General features: G+C 37.0%; 1 long non-coding RNA gene across 1 annotated transcript; it reads left to right on the top strand.

Moving 5' to 3' along the window:
* Positions 1 to 445: 445 nt before the first annotated feature.
* On the top strand, positions 446 to 17,725 carry LOC103464931 (uncharacterized). Its single transcript, XR_533724.1, has 3 exons — positions 446 to 503; positions 2,748 to 2,793; positions 17,616 to 17,725. It is a non-coding gene; the product is annotated as an uncharacterized LOC103464931 (long non-coding RNA).
* Positions 17,726 to 21,619: the final 3,894 nt, after the last annotated feature.

Genomic DNA, 21,619 nt, shown 5'->3' with positions numbered 1-21,619 from the left:
GGGTAAAATAATGGATTGTTGACATTTTTAAGATCTCTCCAACATCTGAAAGGATCTCCTTTAGAAACAAAAGTGGAATTGAATGTTTAACATGATGTAGCTGTCAAACTATCCCATGTTTATTTTTGATTGGCTATTCACTGCCTTGTGATGACTCCTCACCAAAAATGTCATTCTTCATGGAGTTTATTTCAGAAACAATACAGAATAATCAATTTCCATTCAAAAAAAATGTCTCAACCAAGTCAGAGATCATCTTTCTTACATTTGGTTGTTTGGCAAAATGAAATAAATAGATGAAAATAGTAACCCCTCATTTTATTGCTATGTCCAAGGTCACTTTCTTTTGATAAATCTAAGATCCATATTATTACTTAAAAGTTTAATATATGTTTTACCAGCAGAGGGCGCTGAGTGCCGTATCCACCMGTTGCTGACCCTCTAACGAAGAAGAAGTTGGCCAGTTCTCTGCTCCAGTAACCTGGGTTTTCTGTGTTTTAAAGGTAAGCTGTGAGGCAAATTGTGATAGATAACAGTAACAATAGCTCGTGAGTGCTATGGGGCGTGACAGATGTAAGGGCAAGGTGTGAAGTCGCACGTCTCCTCTCTTTACATTTGATTTTCTGCATTGTGGAGAAAATGGCGGACTCGTAGTCCGAGACGGTCGCAGTGATGGGCGGCAGAGTTGTTTCATGTTTATAAGCTAAAAGAAGCTAACCACCGAGATACGCATGTAGTATCAATAAAAGCATGAGTTTGTGACTGTAACCTATGTTGAACGGAGTAAATGTGTCATGTCATGAGGTGCTTGTGTAAAACTAAATTACTTGGCTAAAGTGGCGTCAAACTGAGCATCAGGCTAAGCTAATGGAGCACACCTGGCCTAGAGCTAGTTTAGTTATTCAGTGGTGATTAAAGTCTGCATTCTGCTTTTACGCTTATCAGAGGAAGCGTCCAATGTTTTCTGTTCACTTTATTAAGGTTGAATACAATAGAAATGTTAAAAACACATGATTTAAAATGGACTTAAAATATCATTCATAAGAGTGATTGATTTAAAAATAGGTCAAAAACAGTTAAATACACTATTAAACCAATTAGACTTTATTATGGAATTTGTTAATACAGTAAAATTCATTTTGATAACTTAGTTTATGAAAGTGATGCATGTGGAAATAAAACTGTAGAAGTACAAAGACAGTTATGTAACTGGGTATAATAAGAACTATTTAAATACTATTGCTTCATTGTTGGGGTTTACAGTGCATGTGTATTATGCTAAGTTGTAAAACAGAAAAAGTTGGCCCATATTTGAGTAGCTCCTGTAAACTGCTGTTTTCTGTTTAGCAGTTTATGCACAAATATGTTGCAGTGTTGATGAGTTGGCTCATCACTTTCAGCAGTTGTAACAGTTGCATCAAATGTTTGTTTGAGGCCACACACACAAACTGTTTGAGGTGTATTTGTCTTTTTTCGTGTAAAGTTAGCTGCCCAAACTCCTGATGGAGTAGATACCCAACTATCTCGCCTTTTAGTTTTGCATGTTAAAATATCTGATCTGTTTTGAGAAACGCACATTCACACACATTCAAAAGAAAGTTTAAAAAAAAGTTTAAATCCAAAGAATTGACCACAGAGAAGGTTTTGTTTTTAGGGAAGCAGATAATTTTAATTTGCCTTAAAAAAAAATCCTTGGAGTATTTCTCTGATAATTTTATAACCATGTATGTTTATAATTATATCCGGAGACCAAATCCAGAAGTAAGAAAGAGCAAGTCGTCCGTAAAGATATTTTACATGGAAAATAAACACGTTCAAATGTAGAAACTTTCAAGTTTTTATGCTATATTAAAAAAAAGTGTGAAGAATATGAAGATGATAAAAACACAACACCTGCCTGCCAGCTGCTTTACAGTCTGTGAACACGATGTTGGCATTTGCCACAAAGTTGAGTTCTCTAAAGCTGTGAACATGCTGTGAGTCCTCTGTTGTGCTTCAAATCATGTAGTTCAGGTTCAGCACGTTGGTTTTATCAGAGCTCATACTGAACTGCTGCAAACTGTAATTCCTGTGCTTTAAACACCTACAATATATGCAACAACTAAAAAAACTGAAGCCCTACGACTCAGACAGAGGATTTGTTTTTGTTGCTTTTTTTTTTATATACATAAAACAAACCCATTTTATTTATATTTCTAGACGAGACAAATATGGACCAAACACAGCCCCAATTTCATGCTCCCCTCCCTTCTGGGAAAAAAAAAATAAATTAATGTCTAATGTGTGATGTTAAAGGGGAATGGTCAGGATTTTGAGGTCCTGTCCCAACTGCCTTGGCGGATAACATTTTACATGCAGTAGCCAACTCTCTTCCATTCAAAGTTTTGTATATATACATTTATATTTAACTGGATGTTTTTTGATTGAGTGGTGGATGGATGAATTTGCATTGTGATAGTGGCAGCTATGGTATTTAATGATATAAATAGAAGCTTCGTGAACTCAGCTTTCTTTTCAGAGAAAGAGATGTTGCATATTTGTATGGTGCTCTACAGACTGTAACTCTGTTGGTTGCACCAATTATTTCTTTAAACTTTCTCCATCGTTTTCTTAACCACACACATTAATGTGGGCAAACAATACATTTGGGTTGGAGAAATGGAAAGAATTAACATAATTATTTTTTCTGTTTTCTGTAACCTTTTGAACGTTTTGCTCTTCCTCTTGTTTCTCCGCGTCTCTAACAGGGAGAGGAGAAAAATCTCAAGTCTCAGGAAACAGAAGCTCAGTCAGGTCTGTAAATTGTAAGCTGCTCAATTCAAACAGCAACAGTTTATTGCAGATTTTACAGCCTCAGTCAGCATTAACATCAGCCCTCAGGGTAGTTAGTCACCCTCCAGGATGAGAAATCAATGACAGACAGTCGTTTGGTTTCACTTGACTGAGAAAGGAACATATAAGTTTGCTTTGGGAAATGCTGTTATTCTCTGCTTAAAAACTCAGGTGCTGGTTCAGCCTACTATTGTTTCCCAGCTTAAAATATGAGCTGTCTCCAGTTTTTGACTTTTCAAACAAAGTCTTGACAGAAGAATGTAAGTTCATAGCTTTGCTTTCTGCTTTTTAAAGCTCGTGTGTTTGTTCATTGGTTCAATCACCACAGATTTTTTTTATTTATTTACTACCTTCAAATAGCAAAATATAGAAGACCAGAGGACAGTGGATCTTAAAAAGCACATTCTCCTCCTCTAAAGTTCAAAGGTGAAAAAATATTTTTCTCCCCCACTGGAAATTATGTTTACTTTGATGAAAGTGAAATGAAACCCCTCACACAGGTGATAAGCTAATATTGTCATGCCTGGAGGGGGAACTGTGTTTAATAATTTAGTGAAACTGAAGAGCAAAAAAAAAAAAAAAGTTTCCTTTGGTGCGTAGAAGCGCCTCACTGTGGGTGGACTGCTGGCCTGGAGCTGCAGCACAAGTGCAGAGGCAGAAAGACGGGAAGTCTGAGGTCACAATGTTAGAATAAACCCAAGAAGCTAATATTACTCCCAGATGAATCATTATAAGTTTAATTTTATTACAACTTTCAAACCATCAAATAAATAAAATCTCAATCACTCCTTTAAAATCCTCAATTGAAACAAATTCTGTGACCTGCTGTTGTCCTTTGGATCTAAGCCAGGAGGCAGAATATAACAAGTGAGCTTGCTTTAAAAGTCCCACTCATCGTGACTCATCACTAACCGACCGCTTCTGAAGTTAGCACAGCTGTCACTCAGAGTGTTTTCAAATCAATGGCACCTCAGCAGGCGTACTTGATTATCGTTTTAATGAGAAAGCCCTGATTGATTTCCCTTCATTTATTGCCAGCCTGGCCTGGGTGCTCCTGGGAGCTGGTTTCATTTTCTCTGTATCCCTTCACCCCTAAAGCTGGGTCGTAACATGCCACTTATTGGAGAGTCATTGTCGGAGTCGATGCCTGGCATAAGTGCTGCATTTGAAAACATATTGTGATTCTGCATTGTAATGCACAAGAATAGAGAGGAGAAAATGAGGTTATCTCCTCCTGATCGTTACAGTATCCGTCGCTCTCTCTACGTAGATCAACATTTGTTTCAGGTAGTTCCACAGATGCATGCTCATGTGAACTAAAATATGATGTTTAATTTTACAATCTTAACCACATGCTCGATAGGACCTGCTGTATATAAATATGCAAAGTTAAAAAAACACCAAGAGTGAAACAATAGCATACATCCCACTGTCTAATGTGTTGCAGAGAACAAGGAGGAATGCATCACTTGAAACTCAATAAAGACGGGCAGCGATGGCAAATTTAATTCCAACAGTTTGGTGCATCATCTTGTTTGGGGCTTTAGGGGCAAACAAACATACAGTTCATCTGTGGCACACTGATAAGCACGACTTACAATTAAGTAAACACACTCTAAAAATAAATCCTCCCTTTATCACAGTAGCATGCTATTACACTGAATTAATTTAAAAAAGAAACATTTTATCTTTATACGAACTATATTTATTGAGTGGATAAAAATTCACCATTTGGGCCATTTAGGTTTTCAGTTTAGATCTAGACAGCTGAGCTTTTGCTTCAAAGTGCGTTACATCATAAAAACATAAAAATGCATCATGTAATCAATTTGTGAAACCAGTAACAAACATTACGTCTTGTCAAGTGCCATCATCAAAATCAGCATTACACATCAAATATGTTGGATAATGTTCCAGTGATTATGGGTTGAAAACAACTCTAAACAGGCGGGTGTTTAGCCTTGATTTAAAGGAACTTAATGTTTCAGCTAATTTGCAGTTTTCTAGAAGTTTGTTCCAGATTTGTGGTGCATAGAAGGTAAATTCTGCTTTTCCGTATTTGGTTCTGGGGATGCAGAGCAGATTACCAGTAGTAGTAGTGCATGTTTATCACTAAACGGTAAACTTTGTGGCCCATGTCGGTTTGTTTGCAATGTTTTTCACACCTGACTGATACGATGCATCAACAGAAAGTCAAGCTGCTAATGTGGAAGCTTATTCTAGTTTCAGTGCTTAATTTCTCTAATGATCTGTAAACAAGCAGGAACTAAACCGTTTAAACCTCAATATTAAGCAGCCAAAGTTACTTTGAATGAATGAATGAATGAATGAATGAGTGAGTACATGTCTTGTCTGGCTCAGTTCCCTGATAATATACCATATCCTCACATCTGTGTCCTAAGCTGTGAGAAATGGCCCCCAGATCATCTTCTTTAATCACCCAGGAGGCTGTGTCTAGTCCAAGCCATTCTTCAAAAAGACTGGGGATGTGTGTTGGTTACAAAGTCGATGTGCCTATCATGTAAAATATGAGCCCCTTCTGTGCATAAATACACACTCCACCGTAGATAAATGTGTGCGTGTCTGCATGTTTTAAATCAGTTTTTTAGTTTAAAGGTATTATGTCTTTCTGCAGCATCGCTATGCCTAAAATGCTGACACTGAGTGCGCCACAGAGACCTCTGAGTGCTCCAGGCTTAATTCTCTGCGCCCACCTGAGTAGTGATGGAGAGCTGTGACTTTGTCTCTCTTTTTAAAATTTATTAACATGATCTATCCCCGGTGTCTGCGCTTAGCACACATTTCACACTGTATTGAAAATATAAGAGCACTTTGCTGCTTAAGAGCTGCAGAGAAATTATTCAGGAAGTGTTGCAAGAGGTGTTTAAAACCTAGTGCAATATAACATGTGATGTGCAGACAACACTTTCCTTAGAAAATGAACAAAAGCTTCATAATTATACTCCTGATCCAGTGCCATGAATTTAGCTTTTTACTGCATTAAAAATACACGAGAGACACTTGACCTCACAATGGAGTTTTTTTTTTTGCATATAACCTGAAGCTCAGCAGGTTCACTTGTTATAGTTGGAGAGCTTCCTGGATGATTGGGATGTCTGGTGCAACAAGGACAGTGGTAAAGTGGACAGGTTGAAAAGGTTCACAAGGTTAGAAGAAATTTGCTTTATGAGGCAGATGAATGTCTTTTTAAAGGATAACTAAACAAAATGTAAAATGATGAATTTGATGAAGTTAAATGTTTTATAGGCAAACAACATGGTGGTAGAAAATAACTGCTCTAAATCATTGTATTGTAGCGCTCTTTGATTCATTGGCTTGAACCTGACGCTTTCTTCAAAGTGGTTTTTCAACCTCTAACCTCTGGAGGCGCTGAAGTAATATACTGAAGTTTGAGGTTGTAACTTGAATCTTATTTTTTTTTTAAAAGCATATCTTTTATGCATAGAAGTGGTTCACAAAGTAAAAAATATTAGTTATTACAAAGAAAACAAATGTCTTAAATTAAATGTGCTTTCTTGCTATTTCTTGTACTCTTCTATCTGCCACAGCACCATCAACAGATCATGTGTTACATTCATTAGTACATTAGCTTTGATTATGCTTCCCACACAGCTCTTCTACATTCTGGGAGCTTAACTCACCCATTCCCTCTCCAGGTTTTCACTCTTCCTCTGCATTTAATGCAGGAGGAAACTACAACAGAAAATCCAAAGAAATTCATAAACGGTAAAGAAAAAAAAAATTATGGTCTTGCACATTAAAAATTAATGAAAATAGAGCAAAACTGTATAAATGTGTCCAGTAAAATTGTGCAGGCTTTTTATTCTTTTACCAGACTGACTAGTGCAGTTAATTTTAAGAATGTGTTCTTGTATGTGCTAAATTTAGTTTCCTTAGATTTAGGTAAGCAGTAGATGGATAAACATAAGTTTTCATAGTTTTCAGATTTATTCTGCAGATTTACACTTGCACGTTAACTTAGGTGCTAACAACACATGTGGTTGATTATTCCTCTTTTTAGCAGACAAATGAACAACATTCAGGGCTTGTTCCTCCCGAACATTAAATGGCACCCTGGGCAGTGAGCCATCTCGCCCATATCAAACCCTCCCCTGCCTGTCACACCATTTAAAAAAAATCCAAAATCCAAAAAAGAAAATAATAAAAAAAATGAAATCCTAAGATAGAAACAAGTACTTAATTACTAAGATGCTTATTTGTTTTATCTGGCTATTTTTTATTAAAATTTTTTTTAGAAATAAAAACAGCAATCTCTCATTACAGTCAGAATGTTACTCTGCTCTGATATTGAAACACTTGATGAGAGTGAATCATTGCCTCTGCCCTTTGTGTTTGAGACAGAGTGTCCTGATCTTCCTTCCCTTCATCTTCAGCCCACAGCCGGCTCTCATTACTGCACCACAGACACACCATAGGGCTGACTGAGGTCACTCTTAATGCGAACATGTTCCAAAACCCATTTCACAGCTAAAAACTAACATTTAATTTTCTCTCTGGTCTTGGGAGAAGAAGAATGTTTAGATATTTTATGTTTTTGTGTCATTTGTAGCAAAAAAACCAACAAAAAAAACCCTGCATTTTTTCAGCCGTTTAGCATCCTTTGATTTGTCAAGCACCGTTATTTTTGCTCTGCAGGCTTAAGCCACTGAAATTTGGGAAAGTCTACCATACAATGGTGAATTGGTTGTTAAATATAGCCTTAAAACTGATTTATTTTCCCAGTCATCATTCACAGTCACTGTAAAAGTGAAAACTACAAAATTTCCTTTCCACACATCAAAATCAGCCTGGACTGTATTGATTTCTGCTCCTGCAGGCCAGAATGAACTCCTACAAAATGAATGACCAAAAGAAAGCAGTGTTTCAAGATGGGGAAGGTGATTAAGTTCAAAAGGGACTGGGTATGGCAGTGGGGCAGTTCACCGAATCCAGACTGTCCCACTGAATTAGAAATTAATCTACAACACCTCCCTGAAACAAATTACCACCCTGCAACACAAACACAGAAAAAGCCCAGTCAGCACAGCAGTCAGACTGTGTATCACTACTCTGCTTAATTCTTCTACAACATGTTTGCATTTTAATAGCAGCTTATCAGAAATGAGCTCAAATGAAACCGTCTTGTTACCCCGAGTGAAAAAGCTGAGTGATCAGGAAATACAGTTTAATTCATAGGGAGCAGTGTTCTTAATAGCACTAAAATCATGCACTGAAACACTCCAACACATTCTGACTGTGCGTGGAACAGGAGGCTGTAGGAAAGGAAATCCATGTTGAATTTATATAAGACCATTACATTTTTTTTGCTGTAGTAAAACACATTTATTTGGGTAGATTTCACTCAATATGTCTCAGAAGGAATTACACAAGATTAGCAGCTAGATAAATAATTTATATTGTAATCGGGTCTTAAAATGTACCTACTCGGGTCCATTTGCTTAAATTACTTAAGTAATTAAATAGTTCTGTTTTTAGACATTAAATTATTAATATCTGTCAGCATATATTTAATAACTGTGCAGATAAAGCATCTGTAACATCAACATTTCAACAACAGAATCATATCTGAACCCAGAATATCCTTTCTTGGTGTAGATATTCTGGTTTCCTGAGGCAAAGTTACCATTTGTGACAGTTTACTGTAAGTTCTGTACAGATTCAACATCTGTCTTACTTGCAGAAGAGAGATATCTCATCTATCAGACCGATGCTTCCATTAAAGCTAATTCTACTAATTGAAACCACTGAAAAAATTGATATTTGTGTAGCACAATGACATGCTATATTAAACATCTACAAATTTCACAAGATGCCTTATGTTTGTAGGCGTTTTCTTGGGACAAACAACTCTTGCTTCCTTAAAGCTATGGTAATCGATCCTGAGGGCTGTTATTCTCAACCACTGTCCTTAAGATAATGCTTAACTTACACTGAAATGATATTAATTCATAATGTAACCCAGATATATCAGTCTGAAACAGCTGTCTCATTTCTTCCAATGTAGAAATGACAGACATGATTGTATGTCTACATGCATGATTTTATGTATGTCCACATACAATCATGCATGTAGACACACATGATGGTACTCTGTTATGTCAGTCTAAGCATGAGGAATGCAGCCAATTTGGCAGGAAATCAAGTCCTTTATCACTGATAAAATAGGTGTTACTTTTGATGAGCTCGCAGTTTGAATGACGCATATTTATTAGGATCAAGTGTGTTGAATTTATAGTGTTCATGTTACTTTTGAGGTAATATCACGGTGTCTTTGTTATGTTTTTTTATATTTAAAGTGAAGTGATGAACTGACTCCCTGATGGTGTAATTTCAAACCTTCGGGGGTACCCCCAGTGGTCAGATAARTATAAATCATATTATTTAGAAAGATTCTCTTTTTTTTTTTTAAATTGTTTTAAAAAGATTTTTTTAGACTTCCGTGGCCTTTATTGAACAGTAAATGGAAAAGAAATGAGGAGGAGAGGGAAGGGGAAGACGTGCAGCAAATGGCCCAGGAGCCAAACCCAAGAGAACCACATGAAGGATTTCAGACTCTGCCCATGGTGAGCCCCTTCCACCAACAGAGCCATCCTCGCCCTGTCTCTTGTATTTTATTAGCGTCCATGCCGAGATGAGCGAAGGGTCTGGATAGTGCAATGTGAAGTTAAATAATACATTGTGCAGCAGTGGTGCATATACTGTATGGCATATATGGTGTGAAAGTGCTGCGTATTTGTTTTACACATCCCAAAAAACTTTGTTGGCCTAACTTACCTGGTGATCAAACTGTGCATGCTGCAGTGTTAAATGTAAAGTAAAGCAATGTGGGTGTTATCCAATGACATTATGTCAGTGAAATGCAAGACAGATAACCAATAGTGTGAAGTTGTATTTTCATTCTCTGCTGGACATCACACATAATAATAGATAGTAATGGTTGACTTGAAACATCTTCAGTCAAATTTGAACTAAAATGTTTACAGAAAACTCAATTTATTAAAAACAAACATTAAAATTCTGATTAATGTTTAAACTTTGCTAATGTTCCACCCCTCCAAAGCTCTTTTTTTTTTATAATGTCCATTTTTCATTCTCTCTCTTAGTGTTACCCATCTTTCCATTCGTATTTCTATCTATAGTCTCATTTCTTCCAGCTAAGCCATCCAGTCTAACGTCTAAACGGAGGAAACATTGTGCATTCTTCAGAGCCAAAACGCACCAATCGCTTCTGACACACACAAACACAGCCTCGCGCTGGCCGGGGCGAGACATTGTTGCACCCTCGACTCTACCAGCAAGGAACCCTGCTCCGATGCAAATTCAAATGTCAGCTTACTTTCTCCTCAAAGGCAGTGTCAGCTCAATGAATGAGTGGGACCTTAAAATCAGGTAATTGTTTTTGGCAGATCATTGTATTTAGTTACAGTATTGAGTGAAGCTAAACCACCTAAAGGTGCACTATGAGGGGAAGCAAATGCACACAGACACATGCAAAAGGGATACATGAGAAGAACAGCATCTTTTTTTTTCTTTAGTCTTTGTGCCGGGATTAAAATGGAAACATTTCATTTTATATTGTTAGAAAATGGGTCTCTTTGTAATAGCACATCCAGTTCCAATACTTTTTTAATCTGGGTATAATATTAAAAGGTTCACTTCTATCCCTGAGATCATGTACATCAGTTTTCAACAAATCTGAATATTATTGGAAATTTCTTTTGTTCTTTTGTGTCAGTAACTCAATTTATCAGTTGAATCATATTATATATCTGGAGAATATTCACTGTTTCCACATTTTTAATGTTGCAGCCTTTTTTCAAATTGTATTAAATTAATTTATTTTCTCAAAATTATGCACTCAAAAACTCCATTATAATATTGTGATTTTGTTTGTGTGCGTTTTGCAAGTTTTTCCAAATTCATCCATTTGCAGAGAATTGACAATTCAAGAAAGAATGTGTAAAAGTCATTTAGCTAAACTGAACATAACTTATGTTGCAGAAAGGAAACTAGCAAAAAAAATAATAATTTGCATCAATCTCTTCTGGATATAAAATACAGCCACATTTTTCATGTAATGTAAAGTCATATATCACCACATCAATTTTCCTCCCCTGGCATTGCAGCAGACAGGTGATGAAGTSTCGTCTGTCTCATAATCTTGTTATTGCTGCACTTCTCAGCTTTGGACCAATGCCAAAACACATATTACACAAATAAAACAAGAGGAAGACAGACTGAGGAGGGCAAAGTGGCTGCTGCAGCCTCTGCATCTCTTCTCTGTCCCAGGATCCCACTGGATGACAGCTCGTCCTCTACATTCATTCATGCGAACTAGTGGGAGACAAAAGAACTTTGAGATTACATACTATATNATATATAATATGTGCATGTAAATTAATTTAATTTTAATGCAACCCTATTCAAGCCGAGGCAGTAAGCATGAAAAAATGAAACATAAATGTGCAAACCTGCATAAGGATGACGTAACTAGATCTGCTTCAGCCTGTGTAATCATTGGTGGGGGGGACTCACTACAGTTATCAAACATAAAAACTGGTGAATCCAGTTTACAGACAAAGATATTCCTATCCCTGCTTCTATTTTTATTTTAAAAAAAAATCATTTTCATCCATCGTAGATGGTAACAATCTGAACCGTTTTTTTTTTTTATTACGACCCTGATAAATATAGTTTTTATGACCGTGTGACAAAATTGATGATTGCAGCATTTTTCTATGAGGGTTGGGAGATATTAAAACAGATAAATTTAGTTTTTTTTCCATCAGGCTGCATACAATTTTTTGGGGAAAAACAAAAATATGATGCTGATGGGGCAATATGCCTACAAAACATCTCGTTTACAAAAAGTAAAATATTTCATCTTAATATTGCACAATAATGGTTCTCTAAATATTTTGAACAGAATTTTGATCTAAAACTAGATGTGACCTCTGCATTCTTGCTTCAGGCTCTGCAACATAAAGGGCACATCACATGCTTGACATTTAAACAATTTGAACCAAGAAAGAATGTAGTTCTTGAGCTCCCCCACAGTTCATACAGAATTGACGACCGTCTCCCGCTTCGTTGGAGCATCTTACAACAATAAAAAAAAAGCATAAAAAGAAACCATGATGTCCAAGACAGTTGTGTGCCAGAGTGTGTGTTTGTGTTGTAAAAAAATGGTTGCTGAATTTCCAAGTGTCAGAAACTTGAGGTGTATTTAACGGTTATAAAAGTGGCGCTGTCCGATGTGGATAAAGATGCGTCTGACCTTGAGTGTGATGCACAATGAGTGCAGAAAACGTATCATTTATTCTGAAAGAGGATGAAAAATSGCAGCCATCTGTTGGAGCCCTGAGAAAAGAAGAAAAAGGAGTTGAAGGTGTCCACTTAAATGGAGACAGACACTAATGCACAGGGACTACAGCAAAAACTATGGCTGCAGAGCAGAAGCATGAAAAACATTAAAGCACACTGGAAGAGCGGTGATGGGGTGTGGAGGCTCCTACCCGTGGGTGAAAATTTACGGTGGCGTTTAGATGTCATCTGCTATGGTTAGTGCGGCGCGGCCGACAGCAGCGGTCTGCTGAGTGATCACAGCTCAATCAGCCGGAGCTGTGTGTCACTGCCAGGGTCCAGTCATTTGTCATAGGACTGCTTACAGATTTCTGGGTCTCGCTGCAACAATAAATTGCAACAAGGTTTTATAATCGCTCTGCCCATCTTACCTTTTTGCATCTTAATCGGGTTTGAGCTCCTTATCTTGTTTTTGTAATTTAGATATGTCAAACTTGTTTTGTTTTACACAGTCTAATGTTCCGATGGTATTTACTGGGTCAATGTAGGGATTTCAGTTTGCATGCGCAACGGTGCAGGAGTTTTTTGTAGTTTTTTTTATGGGATAGGACAAAACAAACTATTGATGAACCTATAGTTGTAGAAATGTTATAAGTTACTTGGCGACTAGTAGGCAATTTCTTTTTGAAAAATTCACAGAATCCAGGTTTAATGAAGCAAAAATAAGCATCTAAAAAATAAATTGCACTGTTGAAGAAGGATACAATGAAAAATGAAAATKAACTTAAATACCTATCTTTCCAAGGTTTCCCCCAGAAAACTTTCAAAGCCCGATTGTTGGGTGCTAAGGCAGTTATTATCCAGCGTTCTCTCGTGTTTAGAGTTAAAAAATGTTTACAGTTGACAGGAAATATGAAAATATCACTTGATAATTATGTGTTAATGAAAGATTGGAAGATTAACACTTGAAAAGTCTTAAAAAATGCAAACATTAAAAAGAAACCTCAAATAAATAAGCAATGCTAAGCCTGGTGGGGCCACAAGTAAAGCCTGGGGGCCCGCCAGGCTTATAATATACTGGGGGAAAAGCCTGCGACTAATTTCTGTAATTGTAATTAGTCACACTTTGTTATGGTTCAACTAACAAATCATATTCTACCACTTTTCACGGTTTAATGGCTTTAATTTTTTTTTTTTCTGATAATTCCTGTTTTGTACCATTTTTACTGAASGTCAATGCATTTAATCCTTCTTTCATAATAGAAAAGTCAGCTTGAGGTCAGAAATAATTAATTTGTAYAATGAGTCTCTTCACTGGGAAGAATATAATAACGGAGCAAAATGCGTCTCAAATAAAAGCTCTAACTCAGAGTTCATTTCAGTTAAGCAAATGAAAAATCTTATTGTGCAAATTTGACAGCATCATCCCACCCGGAGTCCAAAGGTCTTGCTGAATCAGAGTGTCAGTAAGGGTGAAGTGAACGAGGCCTTTGCATTAACATGCAGCACGGCCAGCTTCCACACAGAGCAGTGAGTCACGATTACATATCCCTGAAGAGGTATGGGTCATCCCGTGTATAGCTGCAAAACATCTCTCCAGAGATGTGACCTTAGCTGCTGACAAAGACTCTAACCTTTGCAACAGATCAGACTGTGTGGCTGCGCGGAGGCAACAACATGAAAAATGTTTGCAGAGTTAAAAAACAGCTGTGTACTGTTAATGCAATAATATCGTATTTATGTGTTTCATAAATGCTTTCATATAAATCTTTGAGCAGACCTTTAAAACAAAGCATCTGAGGTGAAGAGAAGCCGGAGTGAAATCTGCTAATGAAACAAAAAGATGCAGCAAGCCTTTTGTCAAATCACAGCAGCAGGAAGTTTTTATTCTTATAATAAAATTTCCTGCTGTTCCCATCTCATGTGTTCCAGTTTCTTCCTTTGATTTGTACCCCAGCTGTTCAAGTAAAGGCTTTACTACATTTTTCATTCCTGAATGACTCTTTTACCATCTCACCAGWCACCTGCCCTCTAAGCTGCAATCCATATATCACACTTTTTGTCACTTACAAAATGAATAAAGGACAAAAAAAAAGTAAATGAATGGAAATTATGTTCAAAAGCAATCAGAAAAATAGGAAAACTTGTAAACAGAAGCACAGGTTTATGGCTTCAGTTTTTGACGTAACATAAATGGCACCACTGATTTTAGCAAAAAAAAAAAAAAATGAGAGTAAGAAATGTTCTTTTGTTGAGTGATACAAAGAGTTATTCAGACTCTTTCATTAGTCCTATTAAAAATTTCCTGCAGATAAAACAACAACAAATGGTTTTGGGGGAGAARCAGTTTGAAAAGAAAAAGCAGCTTAACGGAAAAGTCGTCTTCTTTGCTAACAGCTGTAACCCCTCTAGAGCTGCTTGAGAAAGAAGATGGTAACACTTGCTTGTCGCTTCTCTCTGACCCCATACATGGAACATCTGACAAATTAAACTACCAAATTGAAGCTCTTTTAAATTGGAGTTCTGTCTTTATGAGAGAATATAACTGTCACGAGTAAAACTGTCGAGCTTCGTGTCTAATGAACCGTTCCAATCAAGTCTAATTTTCTCTTTCTTTGCAACGTCTGAGCAAACATTCAAATTAGTTTTAAAAACTGTCATAGTTGACGATGAACATTAGAAACGGCTTTACTTTTCAAAACTACAGACTCAAGCATGAAGCACTTAAAGTAATGAAGACTGAATAAATCATGATATTTTTCTCCTTTGATTACACATTCTTCATGTTTGCACTGGTTCTATGTTATATCATTCCTACAGACATCTTTCTCCATCTTCTCAATTCCATCTTGATCCWGTGCATTGTTTCTTTACTTGAACCAAAAGCCCACTAATTTTCCATGTGACCTTCGCCAGGCTTACACTAATAACTTAAGCTTTCTTTCCCTAAGTTGTAAGGCTTTTCCCCCTGTGTGCTGCTAGACTTAACGAGAACTGCAAGTAAAACAAAGCAGGTGATTAGCACAGAACATACAGGAACGGGTATGGATAGCAATGTTTCTTACAGAAATGTTCCGTTATGGCATCGCAGTTATTTCGCAAGACTGCTGACAGTTGTCTAACAATCACTAACACTCTCCACAAGGAGGACAGACCGCAAAAGCTAATTGTGAAAGAGAYTGGCGGTCCACAAGGCTATATGCAAACATATTCTGAAGGGAACTCCATCAGAGTTTGGACAAMATTTGTATGAGGTTCAGTTTTAAATTGCATTACTGAGGTAATAACGCGGCAAAATTTCCTATAAGGGTGTGACACCAAAAAGAAAATTACGCACCATTTACATTACACAGTCATATTATCTGTCTACTGTTGCATAATTCGGTGATAAGTGTCAATATGAAWGCTTATTCAAATTTGTGCATCAAGAAATCACACATMCTTAGTGTGTGATTTACACAGATACGTTTCCATTGAAGTTCTGCTGGATAGACTCCAACATGAAGCTAGGCAGCTTTCATTGAGGCTTTTATGTTCTAGAAACATTTAAATATACAAGCTTTATCATTTTTAGAGGAATGTTTGACTACACATATAGCTACAAAGTCTATGAGAAACTTGATTCTGTGGAGACATTTGCTGGTGGGAGTTTCTGTGCATCCTAATAAATTTATGGCAAGTGGGAAGAATGACTCTGTCGTTGCTATTTTTGCTCTTTAGAAAAACTTGAGTTGCAAAAAAAATTGTATTTTCTCTTGTATGTCATTCGTTTCCAATCTAACCTTCTTGCAAAGCTGTGACTGTGAGACAGTCAGAAGTGTTGCAGTTGACCTTGAATGCCTAACTCATGGTAACAGATCTGCTTCCTGCATTGATTTTTTTATTTTCACAGCAGAGTTATTTGGGTTTCTGCCCTCCAGTTGCATCTCGGCTGCCACCAAGGTCAGCTGTGAAAACGAGAAATGGGTTTTCATCTCCATCAGTTTCACACTGCAAGTAGATATGGATGTGTTGTGACTGTCTTGTATTTTGTCTACTCTACGGTGCTGTCACACAGTTTCCTATCCTGCCACGCTGTGTGCTGGCATTTTGAAAAACAAATGCTATGTGAGTCTGAACATGAGCAAATGTAGGTGATTTTGTGATGTCTTAAGTAAGTGTGCCATTTCTTATTTGTTCCCATTGTTTCTGTGTACTAAACTCAATCGTATGGAATTAACAGTGTTCTGCTCCGCTATGACTAGGGATATTACTTTTTGATAACTCGCCATCAGTGGCAGCTGGACAATGGGGTGCTGGAGCAAGTCTACATTTTTACCTTCTCATTTTAACAAGAAACCTTTKTTTCTCATAACAAAAAAGTTTCTGGATTTAACAAGACAAAATTATGTTCCTCTGACTGATTACGACTTATTTAAAATGTTTTAAATGGGCTCATTCTCACCCTGTTTTCTTCGAGACATTTAGAAATCCCAAGAAGTGTTCCTGGTTTACTGTTACAACTTTGCTCATTTAAAACAATTTATTTTGGCTCTATTGAGATATAGATCTCATTATAATGAGAGTTTTGTTGTGTCATTGAGATACTGCTCCTGACTTTAGTTCCAAGCTCTGGCAATTGAACAATATCTGTAGTTCAGTCACAGCTTTTGTTGCTTGGTGTGTTTTGTTAGTCATGCTGGTGGTTGCCATATTGCTGTGCTTTCTTGCTCCATTTCCTTCTTCTGTTTTTCACCTGCTATCATTTGTTTCTTGCGGATAATCAGTTATGAACGTTGCTGTATTTTTGTTGCTCTGTTTAGCATTATAGTGTGTAGATAGTGATTTTCTTGTTGCTAATGCTGCTCTTAATGTTTCTAAGATTTCTTTTTTAAAAGTGATAGTAATTTTCTTGTTGATTTTTATGATCAAGATTTTTTTTTCACCAGCTGCCACCGTTCACCATCGTATTTTGTAGATTTGTTTTTTCCTAATTCAGAATCAACTGACTGTTTGGGAATGATATACATGTGATCTTAKTGCCTCCAAGTTGTACGCTTAATTAATCAGACATTATAAATGGCATAAGCTTCTCTTTCAGTAAATKATTTTTGGTATGCCATTTTTGCAAAATGTAATGCAAGCTTAGGCCAGAAAGTGGCACTGTTGTGCTGTTTATGGCTCAGTGCTGCTGCTATCTTTAGGTAAGCACTACCTAACGTTTGTCTCATCATTGATAAATGTATTGACAAACAAGTTGCTGTGCTATTTGTTTAGATGGTGTGTCTAAAAGGTTCATTTACCTTCTAATAAAATTGTAGGGTTTTCTAAATTATTTCTATATCATTTTGCTGGTTGTAAATATTGTTTACTTTTCTGCACTTTTGAAAACTTCATGTTATAATGTTATTCCCTCATCAAAAACATACCTGGAGTGTCACTTTTATTYTTTCATGCAGGGTTGAGAAATCCCTAAATCTCCTGTGGTGTTTTGCTTGGTGGAACCGAGRACAAAGCTTGGAGATGATATTTTCCAATCTTCCGAGCTTCTGCCTGACTGACCCCACTCAACTCCTTCAGACTAGCAGCAACACCTGGTGAGTCTGCTGATCTTATCATATGAACTACATCTCGGTGGAACGCTGGTAAAAAAAAAAAAATAAAAAAATACGAATGGCTTAATGGAGAAACATTGTTGTGATGACATGCTGAAGGTGCAGTGCCGAAAAGAATTGGGGCTTCTTAAAGAGACGGAAGACCAATTTCAAGATGTTGATTTGTGAAGTCAAATTTCTTTGTCTTCATTTTTATAACAACAAAGCAACTTGATTGGTTACAAACTGACACTATTTGTCTGAAAAAACAATGCGTTGTATGTGCTAGGCTTCARTGGAGGCTTTATWGCACAATATATATGGTGCTTTATGTTGTATGCTGTACATTTGTATGCAAAAGTAATGCAGTTTGTTTATAGCTTAAAAGGTGTAGAAGCCAATACTGACGTGTAATAAACCACTCGGTCTCAGCCACCATTTCGACCTTATATGTTCCTGCCTCGTCCCTTATATCATACCCTGAAAGAAATAGCAACAACAATGCAAAGTATCAGATTGTATAACGAGCCAATTCCTCTCTGGTTGGATTACATAAATAAAAACATCTACATTATTTTTATTTATTAAATTTTTTTTAAAATTGTAACTCCATTCACATTGTTCTATTTTAATAGATGCCAGTCTCATTTCCTAAAATATACAAACATCTAGGTTAAATTTCAACAATTTTAAATTCAAAACTTCCAGGAGTATAAATATTTCGAGGCCAACACGTAAAATAATTCTTTGGTTGGTTTCAGCAGGTGGAGCTTCAGAGTCTGTACTTAAAATGATAAATGAGGAAATTGCATGGGAGCATGCAATCTGATTTAACAGCAAGGACTGAGTGAATGCTTTGCAAACGGATGAATGTGCACGTCTGATAACCAATTGAATCCCAAGGATGATGAACCGACYGACTCTCCTCCATTTTTCTAAGAGAGCCCTCATCCTTCTTAATAATACTAACAGGATGGACATACTTCACTATGCAGATACTGACCAACATCCCACCTACTTTATAAAGAGTCAGGTACACAAGCATATACCAGCTAACATGACCCATTTCTGCTGTACTGCTTCAACTCCGCTATTTCTTTTCTTCATGTATGTCTGTCTCTGTTTTTACCTAAATAGTAGCTGCTCAACCAGAAGGACGAACATGCTTCACCTTTATGCAAAGATTATCTGGTGAAAAGCATGCAAAAGGAGATGACTTTCTGAGGTGAAGGTTCCAGACACACCTCAATGCACTGCCAGAGGATATTTAATCAGGCATTGTGTAATTTCCTTTGCACAGTAATATAGAAAGACAGATGATTACAGCTGATATTATAGGATAAATTTAACTCCCATAAACGCAACATTAGAAACTTAAACACAATGTACGTTGTCACTTTCAGAAAGACTGTAAAGCTCTTCATCTGTTTGCCAGGTCTGTTTTGTTCCTCACTCTCTCTGCTGGAATAATTGTGCTTGTGTTGGACTTTATGGCTTCTAAAATCACTTATTGATCTCTGCGGTCCACTGCAACAGAATCAGTCAAAACATAGTTGCTAAATGACAATCAATAGTCTTTAGACATTGTCTGTTGTAAACTGGAGGTTCCCATTGACTTGCAATTGACCCTATGCAATCTGCATTCATCATTCTTTTTAAACCCACTTACTCACTTCAACTTATAAGAGGCTGCAGCATACACACGCACACACACGCGCACCCCCCACCCCCTCACACACACACACCCACACGCGCACACACACACAGAATGAGGCAGTGTAATCCATTCTGATGGATTACTATTGATGGTACTTGTAGCACATGTGTGTATGTAAGGGATCTTAGGATGGGCTGAAGCACCACATTGCTGACTCGGCCAGAACGCCCAATTCTATTGCTTAATAATTGACAAGGTTTTTCAGTAGGTACCCCAAGAGCTTCTGTATAATACCTCTTCAAGCTGTCCTTCCCATCTGGTACAGGGACACATATATACACATCTGGATGGATATTATTTTCCCGCCTAGTCCTCTATGGTCATTTATTGATTGACTATATAACCTCGCCACATTTCATGTTTTGCCCATTAGACCCCCATTTTATCTGAGATTTACATGATTAGACCTACACAAATAGAACACTGTTGTGAAGTTGAAGGAAAATGACACATGTTTTTTTTTTTTTTCTACAACTAAAAATCTGAAGGGGGAAGAGAGCATTTCCCTCCTTTTAGTCAGTACCCTAGGCCTCAGTAAATAAAACAAAACAGTGTCTCTTATTCTGAACACACCATTCTAATAATGACATAATGTGTTGACAGAACCAAGCTTTAAGACAGAGGTAGGTTAGTTGATGGTAAGATGGATGGAGCAAAATTCAAAGGAATAGAAAAAACCTGATAAAGGCTTCAAAAGACTTGGAGAGGAGGTTCATCGTCCACTAGGACACTGACTCTATGCATAAAACTGGTGATAAAATCAAACTGTTCATATCATATCAATAAGTTAGAATGGCCCAGTCAAAGTCCAAATGTAAATCCAATTGAGAATCTCTTGCAAAGCCTAAAATTTTTTGTTCATAGATGCTCTCTATTCAGTCTGACTGTGCTTGAGCAATTTTGCAAAGCAGAATTAGCAAAAACGTCAAATGTAGACAGGGAGTATAGATGCATACTCCCAAACAGTTCCAGGTGTAACTGTAGTCAATGTTTACTCCAAACAGCATTTACACAAGGGGGTGAATACAGATATTCAATAAGCCTTTTAGAATTGTATTTATTTATTAAAGATAAATTTGATCATTTTCCTTCAGAATAAAAAATATTGGTGGCTTGTTGTGACTTAAGTTGCACTGAGACAGAGTCCCAAGTGTTAGAATGTGGTGTTGGTATAAAATGAACATGTTGCCATCTAGTGGGTGTAGGGTGGCAAGCACAATTGCAGTTGCCAAAATACCAAGAGATGACTGTTGTTGTCCAGGCCTGCTTTTGTACTCTTAAGCTTGCTGGTGGTAAAATGTCAGTATCAGGAATGGTTACATGCTAATTTAGATTAACCATCTGCTTATATTCCACTTAAATATATTCCACTTGAGCATTTAAAGTAGTCATTTTCTGTCGGTTTTCCCACAGTTTATGGTTCCACAAGATGCAAAGGGTTTCCCTCCTCAGTCAGTTGATCTTTTATAAATGGAAGACAATGGAATGATGGATGGATTTTATTTTTTAAATCTCTAGGGTTCCATGCAGATGTACATTATTTTTGTAAAAAGTCACAGAGCATTGTAAAGCATACAAGCCCTATTCCAGTGAAGTTGGGATGTTGTGTAAATATAAATACAAACAAAATATGATTTGCAAATCCTTTTCAAGCTATATTCAATTGAATTCAGTAAAACGTAGGGGTACGCCAATTTATCGGCCAGCCAAATTATCGATTTCCTTAATTTTGGGAGACTGGTGATTAGCCGATACTTGCATGTTAAGCTGCTATTATCCCCCAATCTTAACTACATTGGCAACGGTCTAATAACCAACCACTGTTCTCTTCTGTTCTCCCGTGAGAGGTTTGACCGATAGACCACCCACCAGGTCATGTCTGCACATTAGCAGCTATCAATAGTTACTCCGCTGTTGCCAACTCAGCAACTTTCTTGACGCATTTAGTGACATTTCAGACAGAAAAAATTTATATCAGCCAAAATCTGAATCGGCAGGTCAGATGTAACCCAATTAGCTTTATCCAGAGGGAATATACAAGAATTTAGAATAAACAGATCAGTATAACTAGCAAATATTACCGTATAATAATTTTCCAGTACTTTTTTGTAAAAGATCTGTGATCAACCAGAAAACTGTAATCAGTGCTCTC

The sequence above is a fragment of the Poecilia reticulata genome, linkage group LG1, assembly GCF_000633615.1.
Source record: "Poecilia reticulata strain Guanapo linkage group LG1, Guppy_female_1.0+MT, whole genome shotgun sequence".
Taxonomy (NCBI): domain Eukaryota; kingdom Metazoa; phylum Chordata; class Actinopteri; order Cyprinodontiformes; family Poeciliidae; genus Poecilia; species Poecilia reticulata.
This window is presented reverse-complemented; position numbering and strand designations above follow the sequence as displayed.